The sequence below is a fragment of the Heterocephalus glaber genome, unplaced genomic scaffold (assembly GCF_053883595.1).
Source record: "Heterocephalus glaber isolate CG9 unplaced genomic scaffold, H.glaber_assembly_v1.0 deba00001564, whole genome shotgun sequence".
NCBI lineage: Eukaryota > Metazoa > Chordata > Mammalia > Rodentia > Bathyergidae > Heterocephalus > Heterocephalus glaber.
The window spans coordinates 21,517,219-21,530,837 of record NW_028258351.1 but is presented as its reverse complement, the minus strand read 5'-3'; the positions used below and the strand labels follow the sequence as shown (position 1 = coordinate 21,530,837).

The window sequence follows — 13,619 nt, the reverse complement described above, 5'->3', positions numbered from 1 at the left end:
GTTGAAATTTGGTCCCTATGTAACCGTGCTGAGAGTTGGTGGTACCTGTAGGAGATAATTAAGGTAGGTTGAGAGGGCTCCACCATCATGAATGGATTAATATTTTTCTTGAGAGACTGGATTAGGTTTTATGGAAGTGATTTGGGTCCCAAGGGACTGATTAGTTACTGTGAGAGTGGATTAGAAGGCACTTGGTGTTTTGGCTTCTTATACATGCATCTTTCATCCCTTTTCCATGTGCTCCTGTGGTGTGATGCCATCCTCCATGAGACCCTCACCAGAAGCTAAGCAGATATTGGTCCTGTGCTCTTGGATTTCTAGAACCGTGAGCTAATATAAACCTCTTTCCTTTATAAATCACCCAGCCTTGGGCATTTTGTCATAGCAACACAAAATGGACTGAAACACTATCTTATAAAGGGAAAATAGAGGACTCCCCTCAGCCCCTTCAGCTCTGTTACTTTTGTCATAAATTCATTTGCACACCCAGTCTGGGGTTGCAGACGCCTTTGCTTTCATGTAGCAGTTGTGAAGGGAGGAAGTGGGAGAGAGGATGAGAAGCAGAGGAGGGGCCAGGGAAGCTATGCACAGCTGTCCTTTCTCTACATTCCTCCTTCCTGTACCCCAGCTGCCTGTCTGTGAAGCTGGGAGGATGATTTTCAAGCAGCTCTCCTGAGAATCATCACTATGCTTTTGAAAGCAGACTTTCCACTGGTGGTTTTAGAATTGTCTGGGTCTAACAGAGCTATTTGAGGGGAGACACAGTAGTGAGAGGGGAAGGAAGAGCAGTGGTGCCCAACCTTCCACAGCCAATGTTATGTCTGCTCTCAAGTGCCTGCAATCCATGGGGGAAGATAAGGCTGTGCCCAGTTAGGGTGTAAGGATGTTCTGACAGCTTGCAGAGAAACCACTGTGTTGTGGCACTGGTAGCTGAGAAGAGGGCAGTTTTCACTAACCCAGGTCACTGTGGTATTGAGGGGAAGGAGAACTTGACCAAGGTAGACCTGGAGCCTTGACCAAGAATCAGAGACACTCGGGGAAGGGACCCACAGCTCTTTTTTCAGGCACGTTCCATGTTTCCTTGTGATTGGCCTGTTTGCAGGAATCCCACGAGACGGAGTTCTTGCTTGCTCATAACCCTTCCGTAATGAGTTGTCTTAACCTCTGTCTCCCTAAGTAAAATGTCAGCTTCCTGAGAATGGAGACGACCTAGGGCAGGCCCCTGGTGAGCGCTCAGGAACTGTTAGATGAAGGAATAAATAAATGAAGTGGACAGAAGAGGTAGAAAGATTTTCACCTGTGACCTGGAATGCAATGGGAATGTCTCTGAACTATTTAAAACTGCTGCCACCTCCCAGTCTACCCTGAACTTCTGATTTCCCTTACCTTTTTCTATCCGCTTCTGACATGCTTTATCATTGGCATATTTATTGTATGTATTGTCTGGTCTCCCAGCCCGTTCCCGTGTCACACTGGAACACATGTGCCTCGACGGCAAAGAGTTTTTCTTCTGGTTTTGTTTGCTGACATGTCCTAAATACTTTTTTTTTTTTTAAATTTTTTGGCAATGTTGAGGATGCAACCTTGTGCCTCACACATGCCAGGCAAGTGCTCTATCACTGAGCTGCACCCCCAGCCCTCCAAATACCTAGAAACAGTGCCTGATATGTGCTTTGTAAATATTTGTCAAATGAATGAAGGCATGAAAGTGCCGGATAGCACTTAGGTGGTGCCACCTATTCCTGGGAGTCTCCCTGGGCACGGGGTATATTGTGCTGGTGTCCAGGGAGAGGGGAAGATCTCCCTCCTCTGAGAGGTGCCCGAGTAGTCTGGCTGTCTGCCTGGGCCCTGCATTGTCCTCATAGCCTCCTTGGTATTGAAGCAGGGTCGCTTCAGTACCTCATGACCACTCAGAGACAAAAGAGCTCTCCCTAGCAGAGCCTTGAGCCACAGGCGCAGGCCCTGGAGGTTGACAGGTAGGGAGCGGAGCTGTTCCTGCCCGGGGATTTTGGAGCCTGTGGTCTGACTGCATTCCCAGTTCCCATCCTGCCCCCACAGCTCCGTTCCCACCCTGTGGGCTGGGAGAAGTGGAGGAATGCCTGTTGAGCAATTGAGGGCTGAGGTGAAATCCCTGTTTACTCAGACTCTATTGTCTGGCCTTGCAACTGGGACCCCACTCACAAGTTTTAATCTGGGGTGGTCACAGCTGCCTCCACCCTCAGAGAGAAGTAGGGGTGGTGCTTCTTGTTACCCTCAGGGTAAAGTGCAGACCCAAATTCTCAGCCCCCTGAGTCATATATGCAGTTGTGTACTTGATGTTTCTACACAGCCTGTTCAGAACTACTCTATGCTTGGGCTCCGTCCCCAGCTTGGGGCCACTGCTGCTCTCCTTAGTTCAGAGTGTGACAAATCAGTGATTCCAGCTTCTTGCCCCAAACCCTCAAAAACGTTGACTCTTCTTTCTCTCTTCCATCACGTATGTGGGAAAAGCAGATTGCTCTTTTTGCAAAACACATTTTGAAGAAAATCCCACCACTTCTCACCTCACTCACCCCAGATAGAACATGGCCACCATCCTGATGTCCAACGGTTACTGTGGTCACCTCCTCCCCCTCTCCAATTTGTTCTTAAATGATGAGTCTGGCCATATCATGCTTCTGATTATGGCCCCTTGATGGCTCCCAAGGTTGGCAGAGCAAAAGCTGAGGGAGCCCTCACAATGGCCCACAAGGCAGCCAAAAATGTTTGGAAAAAAGGAATCCATCTAGGGCATGTACAGACTTTTTTTCCTTGTCATTATTCCCTAACAATACAGTATAGCAATTTTTTACACAGTACTGACATTGTATTAGGAATTGGAAGTGAGCTAGAGATGATTTAAAGTGCGTAGGTTATATGCAAATACTGCAGCATTTTTTAAGAGGGATTTGAGCACCTGTGGGATTTGGTATCCAAGGGCCATCCTGGAACTAATCCCTCACAGATTCCAAGTGATGACTGTATATATAATGTTCTGTAATATCAGTTTCAAGCATGCTTTGGGGATCTTGGGACATATCCCCCAGGGATAAGAGGAGACTGCTACTCTGTTTCATTTGTTTCTTCCAGGTGGTCATTGTCAGAGTCTAAGGGACCCAGTTAGTCTCTAAACCCAATTTTGTTTCATTAGAGATGACCTAGAGAAGTGAGTGATCCTGCCAAAGTTTGCAGGTTGCTGAGCTAATTCCAGGGCCTCCAGGTTTCAGGACTCCTGTTATTTTACTTCCAGCTGAGTGATCAGTCTGGGGGTTCCACATGCAGGAATATTATGCCTCACTGCTCGAAACAGGTCCTTACTTGGAACTGACTTGGAAGGCAGAGGTTTGGAATCTTTCATGGTGGAGAAGGAAGGTGCGAGGTTCCCTGCAGGCACAAGGTACAGAGAGGCTGAGGGGTTCATTTTGTTGGGAGCAGCTTGTGTGGAGGACAGGGTGTTTGGAAGAAGGAAAGAAAAAGATATGAAATAGCCCTGAGAATAGGTTAAATGCTGGGGCCAGAGTTGTGTGCTTACTCTGGGCACCTAAGGGTTGGGAACTCCAAGAGAACCCTTGGCACATGGCTAAGGAGGAGCCACAGGTGAGCTTCCGGGGGTGCAGCTGTGGCTATAAAGGCGACCAGTTTGCTGTTGGGCAGACTGAGGAGAAGAGATTTTGAGACACTCCTGAGTTGGGGGAGGTGACATTTTATCCCCTCCCACCCTCTTTCAGACTGATGAAGTTGCTTTGTTAGGAGTCTACAGCTGGGTTTTTGCACCATGCCACCCTCCTCTACACCCATCAGTCCCACTGGGACTCCCTCCTTGGTCCTTCCCTCCTCTGGCTGGTGACTCACTCAGCTGTTGTGCAACAGCCCGGCTCTCAATCTACAAGAAGAGCTGTTTTCCTTCATGCCATGAACTCCTCTCCTGATTTATGTCTTTTTATTTGGGTTAATGCTTTCCACATTTAGGCCTGGAGATTAATGTGTGGCTCATTGTTGCAACCACCAAAACCCTGGTGCCCAGCTTGGTCTGGCGCAGAGAAGGCAGCCATCCAGAAAGCCACACCGACAGGGGACAGCTTGCAGCTTTGCCCCCAAGCCTTTCTGGCCGACTGCTGGCTCAGGCCGGCTGGTCTCCCTGCCCTTAAGGAAAGAGGCCTAGCAAAGAGACAGCCCCCATTTCCGGTTTGCTGAGGACTCAGTTCCGTGCCAGTTTCCTGCAAGGGGCACACATCTTGTACTGGCGTGAAGAGGGAATTGCCCCGAGCCTGTGACTTCCTGTTGAAGATGCCTTGTGTCAGGAAGTGACAAGCAGTTGTAGGGTGTAGAAAAATCTATCTCTGTGGCTTTGAAAGCTATCACGTGACAGTGTGTGTGTGTGTGTGTGTGTGTGTGTGTGGTTTTTCTCTTTAGAACAATAATATTACCTTTGTTGCTATGGTGTCATGGGGTGGCATATTGGAGGCAGCCCCAGTGCAGGCTGGTGCCCATAGTTACTATCAGAAGGCAGCCATGAGACTTGCTTTCATTTTCTTCCCTGGAGTGAGAAGCTGGCGGGGGATCATTCAGTGGTGGTGGTGTATGCTTTGCCTTCAAGGGACCTCTGGGGTATCCACCTGAATCAGATGTAGGACCCTTATTTCCAAAGTTGAATTACAGTCTGGGACTTCCTATTAGATACCCCAGTGGCAAGGAAAGACACACCCTACGCAGAGAAATGGAGCTCTGTACCCATGGCACCCTTGAAGCTGAGGGCAGGTGTGCCCCTGACAGGTGCTAAGATTGTAGCGTCAGTGGAGAGAAGTGTTTAGGATGTATTATAAACTTTTGGTTCAACATACAACAGAGAAGTATACAAATGTTTCTGCACATAAGATGGGATTACATCTTGATACACCCCATCATAAGTTGAAAATATCATTTTGTCAAAAATGCATTTACTGTACGTGGCCTACCAAGCATTCTACCTGAGCAGCTCAGCACACCCTAGTTTCAGTTTCCCTTTGTGATTGCAGGGTAACTGGGAGCTGGGTCTTGCTTCTGCTGCTGCTGCCTAGAATGAGATAGAGGATCGTACTGTGTATCACTTAGTCCAGAAAAAGATCAAAACTCAAAGTTCCAAGTATGGTTTGTTTAGAATGCATATCATACACCATGGTAAAGCCAAAAATCATTGGGGAGATCAGCCTAAGCTGGGGCTTACCTTTATCTTTTTTTTTTTTTGGTTAATTTTATACTTAATGAATAGGTAATATATGCTCAGGCTTGATATTTGAAAGGTACCGCAGAACTTAGGATGAAAAGTTGGCCACCCTCCCAGCCTTATCCTTCCTCTGTCTCTTCTCTTCCCTAGAGACAAACAAGTCACCACTTTATTGTGGCTGCTTCCAGAAACAATGCAGGGATTTACAAATATGTGTATCCTTTTATTTCCCTTAGCTCAAGCATTAATGTCCTTAATATTGGCGCTCCCCCTATACTTCTGCACGTTGCTTCTGCTGCTGTTTTTATTTATTTGTAATGCTGGGGATGGAACCCAGAGTCTGGAGCATGCTAGGCAAGCACTGTACCACCAAGCCACACCCCCAGCCCAACCACTGCACTGCTGTTTTTAAATTGTATAATATATCTTGGAGTTTAGTTAATAAAGTCCTCCCGTTTAATGCCTTCTTGACTTATTTCACCAATGGCACATAGGTTGCTTCTAATCTTTTCCCATTACCTCTGCCTGTTGCTGCTGAGGGTAACCCTGTAGATAGATTCATGGATATCCACCTGCGGGTGGGTATCTCTGAAGGGTAAATTCCTGGGGCTGAATGGCTGGATGCAGGACTCTGTGTATGTAATTTTGGTGGCAACGGCCTGATTGCCTTCAATGAGACAGGTTTAGTGTACTCTTCCACCAGCAGCAGGTGGGGATGTCTGTTTCTCCACAGCTTTACCAACTTAGTGTGTTTTCCGATTTTAAAATTGTGGCTCGGAAAAGTCTGCCATGTCTCCCCCCATTAATGTCTCCCACAAGGGAGTGAGTGGATGGGGTCTTACCTGATAGGGGACCCCCTTCCCTTCTGTGTGCTCGGTGGCTGTGTGCTTGAAGGCTGGTGGGTTGTTTGACACACTTTTCGGTCTCAAGGAAGGCCTCTTTTTCAACATCTGAATTTTTTCCTGCTGATAACACCACTATGTTTCCTACTTGTGGCTCCCCTTATATTTTCCTACTTCCTCCTTTCTAAGCTTTATCTGCCCATCTCATCTCTGCATGGTCCTATCTCGAATTTTACACTCTCCACCCCAGTTCTTCTTCTCTAGAGATACAGTCTTTTCCGTGAAAAGCCACATGGGTCTGGGTACCACTCCTAGCTGTACATCTTAGGACCCAAGGTGAATTCCAAGGTGGAACTGGGTGTGGGAGCAGCATTTCTCTTCCCCTGAGATATTCTCCAGAGATGTCCCAAACTGGCATAGTCCAGTAAAACTTTCTACAAAGAGGGAAACATTCTGCACTGCTGCTGCCCAACACAGAGGCCTGAGAAGCATTTGGGATGTGGCTAGAGTGACTAGGTCTTTAGTTTAATTTAATTTGAATTAATTTATATTTAAACAGCCATATGTGCCTGGACTATGTTGGACCATGTGGTTCTGAGCTGTGCTTTTTTAGGATGGGAATAAGGATAAGAGTCTCAGAAGCAGAATATGTCTGGCCTGGGCTTCTTTAAGTCAAGGTACAGCAGTGATTCTTCCTTAGGGTGTCCAAGCTCAGTCACCTGTCTCATTTGGAAACCCATATATTTTCCCCTACCGTAAATACAGTTGGGATGAGGCTGCTAGGCCCAAGGAGGATCCCAGATTCCAACTTGGAATGTAGGCTTCCCTTGAGGAACTTTGATATCCTGTGGTATATATGTGGTAGGCACTGAGCTAGGCATTGCAGACACTGTGACCAGGCAGATTAGCTCTGTCCAAAAGAGCATTCAGTGCTGATCTGTAATACCTGAGTTAAATACATATGTATGACTTCAGTATAAATCATGATCCTCGAGTACATAGAAATTTACCTTGTAATGTTAGGCAATGGGAGAAGTGTATTAGCTTCCTACTGTTGCTGTAACAAAGGCCACCAACTTAGCAACTAAAGCAATGCATTTCTTTACTCAGAGTTCCAAAGATCTGAAGTCTGAAATAAATCTTATGAGGCCAAAGAGTCAAAGTGTGGGTCTGACTGACTGCAGGCCCTGGGAGAATACTGTTCCTTTCCTCTTCCATCTTTGCCTACATGGCTCATGGCTCTCCGTCATGTTGCCTTTTCTCCTCATTTCCCATCTCATATTGGCTTCTTCTCACTTTGACACCCGCCCCCCACCTCCCAAGTTCTAGGGATTGAACCCAGGTGTGTTAGTCACTTTCTTTGTCACTGAAACAATAGTCGACATCTGCGACTTATAGGAGGAGAAGTTTATTTTGTCTCACAGTTTCGGAAATTACAATCCATGATCTGCTGGCTCACACACAGAAGCAACAGGATGGAAGGGCCTGCTGTGGAGGAAAAGCTGCTCACTCCTGGTGGCCAGAAAGCGTAGAGCAAGGGGAGGGGCTGAGGAGGGAGATGCACCCTTCCAGGTCACACCCCTAGCGACCTACCTCTTCTGGCCATGCCCCACCTCCTAATAGCACATGCAACTGCCCAACTCAGCAGTGGAATCCACCAGGGAGCACAGTGCCCCCATGAGGACTGCCCCATGCATGAGAATTTTGAGGACACCTGAGATCTAAACCCCAGCCCTTTTTGTTTTTTATTTTGAGACAGGATCTCACTAAGTTGCCCATACTGGGCTTGAACTTGTGATCTACCTGCCTGAGCTTCCTGAGTAGATGGGATTACATATGCGTACCACCATTGCCCTTTTGTCTTCCTTGTGATTGCATTTAGGACCTACCTGATGATCCAGCATAACTCCTCATATCAGAACCCCTGATTTAATACACCTCATGAAAGTCCCTTTTGCCATATAAGGTAACATTTGTAGGTTCTGGTTATTAAGATGTGAATATGTTTAGGGGTCCATTTTGTCAGCCCATCACAGAGAGTACTTTTCAATAATTGAAGAAGAGCAAGTTCATGCAAGAGAAAGTTATTAACCAAATCAGTCACTCCCTGGTTCTGGGTTAGTGGACCTGGGAAGAAGTTGGCCACTCATATTGAAGGATTGATGTTCTAAAACAGCGGGTCTCAAATTTGCTGAGAATCAGAATCACCTAGAGAACATGAGAAACGTGGAAACGCATCTCTTATTTCAGTGAGCCTGGACCTGTGTGTTCTTGTGATTCTGATCCTCAGCAAATTCATTCAGGAGTGGAGTTCAGAGAACTGTTGCTCTTAAGAGTGCTCTCATGGATGATCTGTGTACCTGCATGTGGGAGGTTAGTGAGTGTGAAAGCCAGGCTGCAGGCAGGAAGTGCTGGGAGGATCCAAGGAGGGGCCATTGTTTCCAGAGAAGCTGCCACCCAAGCCACACCTGGAAGGCCAGAGGAGGTGTGGCTTCCCCAAGAGAGAAGTAGGTCAAGTGTCTCAAGCAGAGGGAAAGGTCTTACCAGCAGCACCGAGGTAAGTGTGCCACCTTGGGAGACATGGAGGCCATTTGGGACAGAAGGTCTAGAGATGGAGAACTGATCTGACAAGATGAATGTTAACAGGAGTAATGTGCTAGTATTTGCACAGGTGACTAGAGAGCAGGAGTAGTGTTCTTTATGTAGCACTCTTGTGGTGGAGTGAATGGAGGCCTACCCTGGGTGGTGGCAGGAACAGTGAGAAAATGGTTAATAGCTGCGAGAGATTCAAGAGGAAATACAAACAGGACACGGGTCTAAAAATCCATTAATACAAGGAGCAGAGTGTGTCAGGCAGCTTGCTCCTCGGGCACAGGTCGAGGAGCTGTAATGCAGTGGTGAGTAAGATCAAGTTCTCAAATCTCCTAAGTATGCTTTGGGGTGGGGTGGCATGGCGTGGCAGAGTTAGGCAATAAGCGAATAAACACAAATAAATAAGGAAAGCATTAGCTGGTATAAGTGCTCTGGAGAGTTACACATGCCTTTGGGATTGGGAGTGACTGGATGGCTTCTTTAGAGTGAGTGTTTAGGAAAGGCCTCTCTGAGCAGGTGACATTTAAGCAGATGACTGGATGCCAGGGAGGAGGTGGCCATGGGAAGAGGCAGGGGACAGCATTCCAGGCAGAGATGCTAGCAGGTACAAATGCATAAGGTAGCATTGAACTTGCTTTATCCAAGGAACAACTCGAGAGGCAAGGTCCAAGAGGACTTTTTTTTTTTTTTTTTGGTACTGGGGATCGAACTTAGGACCTTGTGCTTGCAAGGCAGGCACAATACTAAGAGGACTTTTGAACTGATGAGAATGTTCTGTATGTGCATGGGCCAACATGTAGCCTCTGGCCTTATGTAGCTATTGAGCACTTGCAATGGGGCTAGCAAAATAAAAAAAAAAACAACTGACATTTTACATTTTATTTGAGTTTGAATTAATTTTAACTTTTAAGTAGTTGCACGTGCCTAGCATCTGCCTCAGATAGCACAGAGCTAGAAGGTCAGGGTGGCTGGAGCGGGAGAGGTTAAAATAGCACAATATGAGTTCGATGTAGACTTCATTGCTTTGTGAGGTATAAATACTTTGAATTTTTTTTTCTATGAGTAGTACAAAGTCTTTGGATGATTTTAGCTAGAAGATTGATATGAGTTTTGTTTTTTTTGTTCAGTCTGAGTGGGAGTGGGATGGGGAAAATGGAGTCTCACTGTGATGCCCAAGCTGGCCTCAAACCTTCTGGGCTCAAGCCATTCTCCTGCCTCAGCCTCTCCAAGTAGTTGGACTGTAAGTGTATACCACTGCGCCTGACTCTCAGATTAATGTTTTATAAGTTTACTCTGGCTACCATGTTGAGAATGAATCATGGAGGATGAAAAGTAGAATCAGGAGGTTATCAAAATAATATAGAGGAATGTTGATGATGCCCTTGTAATGGGATGGCAGCACTTGAGAGGAGAAATGTGGATGGATTCTGGATGAGTTTCAGAGATAGAAGTGACTGGAGTTCAGAGAATTGGATGTGAAAGGTAGGAAAACTTGCTGATCCTAAATTTGAGGCTTAAGAAACAAGATGGATATTTATTAAATTGTGGTGTGGAGAGCAGGTTTTGTTTTGGGAAGTAAGGAAAACAAGTTCTTTGTTAGATTTGTTAGATTCCTCCTGAGCATTCATGTAGACAGGAGAAGAAACCAGGTGGCCATGGGTCTAGAGAGCTTGGAAAGGTCAGGACTAGGGAATAGAAGATGTACAAAGCTGTGAGTCAGGGTCAGATCACCAAAGAGTGTGAGTAGATAGAAAAGGAGAGGAGGGCCCAGGGGCGCTGTCACTTCAGATTAAGCCCAGGAGTAAGATCCAGAGAGGAAACTACTTGAGAAAACACAAGATGCCCCAGGAGACAAGAGAAGTCCTGATTTCCATCATGAAGGAATGTTGAATGCTAGTGGTTGGTCAAGGACTATAGAAGAGACAAGTGTCCTTGGAGTTGGTGACAACGTGGAGGCCACTCATCAAGTCATGGCGGAGAATAGGTTCAGTGGAGTGTGTAGGAGAAATTCAGAGGTAAGAAAGTAGATGCCACGACTAGTTGTGATACATTTGGTGAACTTCTTTTTGCTGTGAGGAACAACAAAGGAATGAGACAGAATCTGGAAGACTGGGATTCAAGGACATATTTATTTCTATCATTTTTAAATTTTATTTTATTTATTTTATATTTTTTCCATTAAGTTTATTGGTACATTTTAGGTTCTATCATTTTTTTTTAAATAGGTGTTATATACCGTTAGGTTGAAAGCAGATAGGTTGCTTTGTTTGTTTGATTTTTATTTTGTTTTGTGGCACTAGGGATGGCACTGAGGGCCTCATGCATGCCAGGCACATCCCAAACCCTGGTAGGTCACCTTAGGTGGGAGGAGGCCACTTCAGCAATTGTGATGGAAGAGAATGCTGTGAGTGTGGGCTCTTAAGTAGGCAGCATGGCATTTGGGTGGTGGGTTGATAGGCAGGTACTGTTGGATTGTTCCTGTCTTTCTAAGTGAGCTATTAGGCAAAGGTATCACATGAAATGATTGTTTTGAAAAATGGAAAACAAACCCACTGGGTAACTATAATTACTAGATGGCTTGAACTGTGCTTCTCAAACTTGAATACACGAATGAATCACCTGGGGAATAGTTAAAAAACAGTCTGCATTTCCAGCCAGCTCTCAAGTGGTGCTGCTGAACCCTGAACCCCACTTTGAGTAGCCAGACTTCATAGCTCTTCTTCAATGACAAACATAGGAGGAACACCCACTTCCTAACATAATGTCCAGGATATGCCTTGTTGTTTGCCCACTTACTTACATTTAGGGCAGAGTAGCCCGTGTTGAATGTCTACTTCAGATTTTTGATTGTCCATTTAAAGCAGGTCTTCTCAATGTTAGAATTGCCTGGGGGAACTTGAAAACAAACAAAAAAACACACAATAAAACAAAATAAACCAGGGACTAGGTATTTCGGTTGTGATTGTTGTGGGATGGATCTTAAGTATTCTATTTTTTTTGAAAGCTCCTCTGGTGATTCTGATGTTCACTCAAGCATGAGAAGCACTGGTTTAAAATACCAGGTCAAGGGGTCAGCCATGGGAAGTAGGTGGCCAAGATGGGGCGGAGGCAAGGCTTGTGCCTAATGTGACCTCTTGCCTAATAAACAAATTGAGTTACTTGAAGTCAGCATGCCAAGGCCATTCTAGCTGCTCAATCTTACGTAGTCCCACCAAAGAAATGTGCTATCAATTAGCAGCAGTAGTTTGCCCACCAAGCTGTTCTATAAAACTTCACACATCCTGAGATGACCACAGAAGCAAGGTCCGGAGCTTCTTGGGACATCTGGTCTACTGTATACATGAGATCATGAAGGAAGGGAGCATTCAGACCTGGTGAGGAGGATGCTCAGATGATTCTGCCAGGTCCCTTAGAAAATTTTAAAGAATGTAGTCCAGAGGTTAAAGTCCCTTGAGCATGCAGTCTGGTCAGGGACAAGGCTAGAACAATAAGGATATTGAAAAACTTGGAACTCAGTTATAAGATCGGCTTGTATCTTATTCAGTTGCCAAAACTCATGAAGTCAAGGGCTAAAACATCTCAAGAAATGTGTGGGAGTGTCTGGAAGAGTCAGTGCTGACTGGAACAAGGAGGAGTTACGGTAAGTCTACTGGCCCTTGGTTTTAAATGGTAGCAACTCAAGTCAAAATGGCTCAGCAACAACAAAAAAAATGTGTGGAGTAGCTAGGTGGCTGACACCCCTGTAGTCCCAACAGTCTGGGAGGCTGAGGCAGGACTAGTCTAGGCAATTTAGTAACTTAGGGAGACCCTGTCTTAAAATATATAAAGGACCGGGGATTTAGCTCAGTGGTGCTGCTGCCTGCCTTGCAAGCACAAGGTCCCGAGTTCAATCCCCGGTACCAAAAACAAAACCAAAAAAAAAAAAAAAAAAAAAAAAAAAAATATATATATATATATATATATATATATATATATATATATAAAAGGCAGAGAATGGAGCTCAATGCAAAGGCCCTGGGTTCAATCCCCAGTACCGAAGAAACACCAACAAAACAAAACAAATATGAAAGGAAACAAACCCAAACTAGTGTGGGCAAAGGCATTTACTGACCCTCATAAGTGAAGAACCGCAGGTATGTATGTCTATAGGCTTGGCTTCTTCTAGAAATGTGGTAGGTACCCTCAAAAATGGCTCTCAATGATTCTTGGCTCCTTCATGCTAGGCACACCCCCAGCCCTGGTAGGTCCTTTGTGGGCAGGAGTTGGTGATTTATTTATAACCACAGAAGTGGTGAGATGTCACTTTTGAGAATTTTGGCCCTTGAGCCAGGTTCAGTGGTGCATGCTGGTAGTTTAGCTACTTAAGAGGCTGAGGCAGGAGGACTACTTGAGCTCAGGAGTTCTAGACCAGCCTGGGAAATATAGTGAGACCCCATTTCAAAACACCCCCACCCATTTTTTTTTTGAGCTGGCCATGATACTGTACTGTATGCCTGTAGCTTACCTACTCTGGATGCTGAAGCAGAAAGATCATTTGTGTTCAAGAGTAGGCAACATAGTGAGATCACCATTTCAAAAAAAAGCCCTTTTTCCTTCTCCCTTGCCTTCTTGCCTGATGGTTCTGAGGAAAACCAGCTGCCGTCTTATGAGCTGTCCCGAGCGACCTTCATGAGGCAAAAACTAGTGTTTTAGTAGCCACCAAGGACCTGAGATCTGTGAGCAGCCACCTGAATGGGCTTGGAAGCAGATTCTCCTCCTGTGGAGCCTTGAGGGGCTGTGGTCCTGGCTGCCATCTTGAGAGACCTGAGTAAGGATCCATGTCTGGGAAAGCTGCCTAGACACCTGGTCCCAGAAGCTGAGGTGGAAAGGACTTGTTAAGCCACTAGGGTTTGGGCTAATTTGCTATGTAGCAATAAATGACTAATAGAAGAGCCAAAGATGGCATCTCAGAGGTTTTCATTTCT

The 13,619-nt window shown here is 45.7% G+C and overlaps 1 protein-coding gene across 6 annotated transcripts in view; it reads left to right on the top strand.

Moving 5' to 3' along the window:
* Window positions 1-13,619, top strand: part of Gas7 (growth arrest specific 7) — a 228,466-nt gene that overhangs the window by 63,407 nt on the left and 151,440 nt on the right. Inside the window, exon 1 of one of the 6 annotated variants that reach the window (XM_087191827.1) lies at window positions 8,572-8,620. The exons of 2 other annotated variants lie outside the window; for them this stretch is intronic. The gene's annotated coding sequence lies outside the window, so the exon portion shown is untranslated. Of the gene's footprint in view, window positions 1-8,571; window positions 8,621-11,785; window positions 12,296-13,619 lie in introns of those variants that run through there. 3 more of the 6 variants (XM_087191830.1, XM_021238515.2, XM_087191829.1) reach the window with 3 other exon arrangements.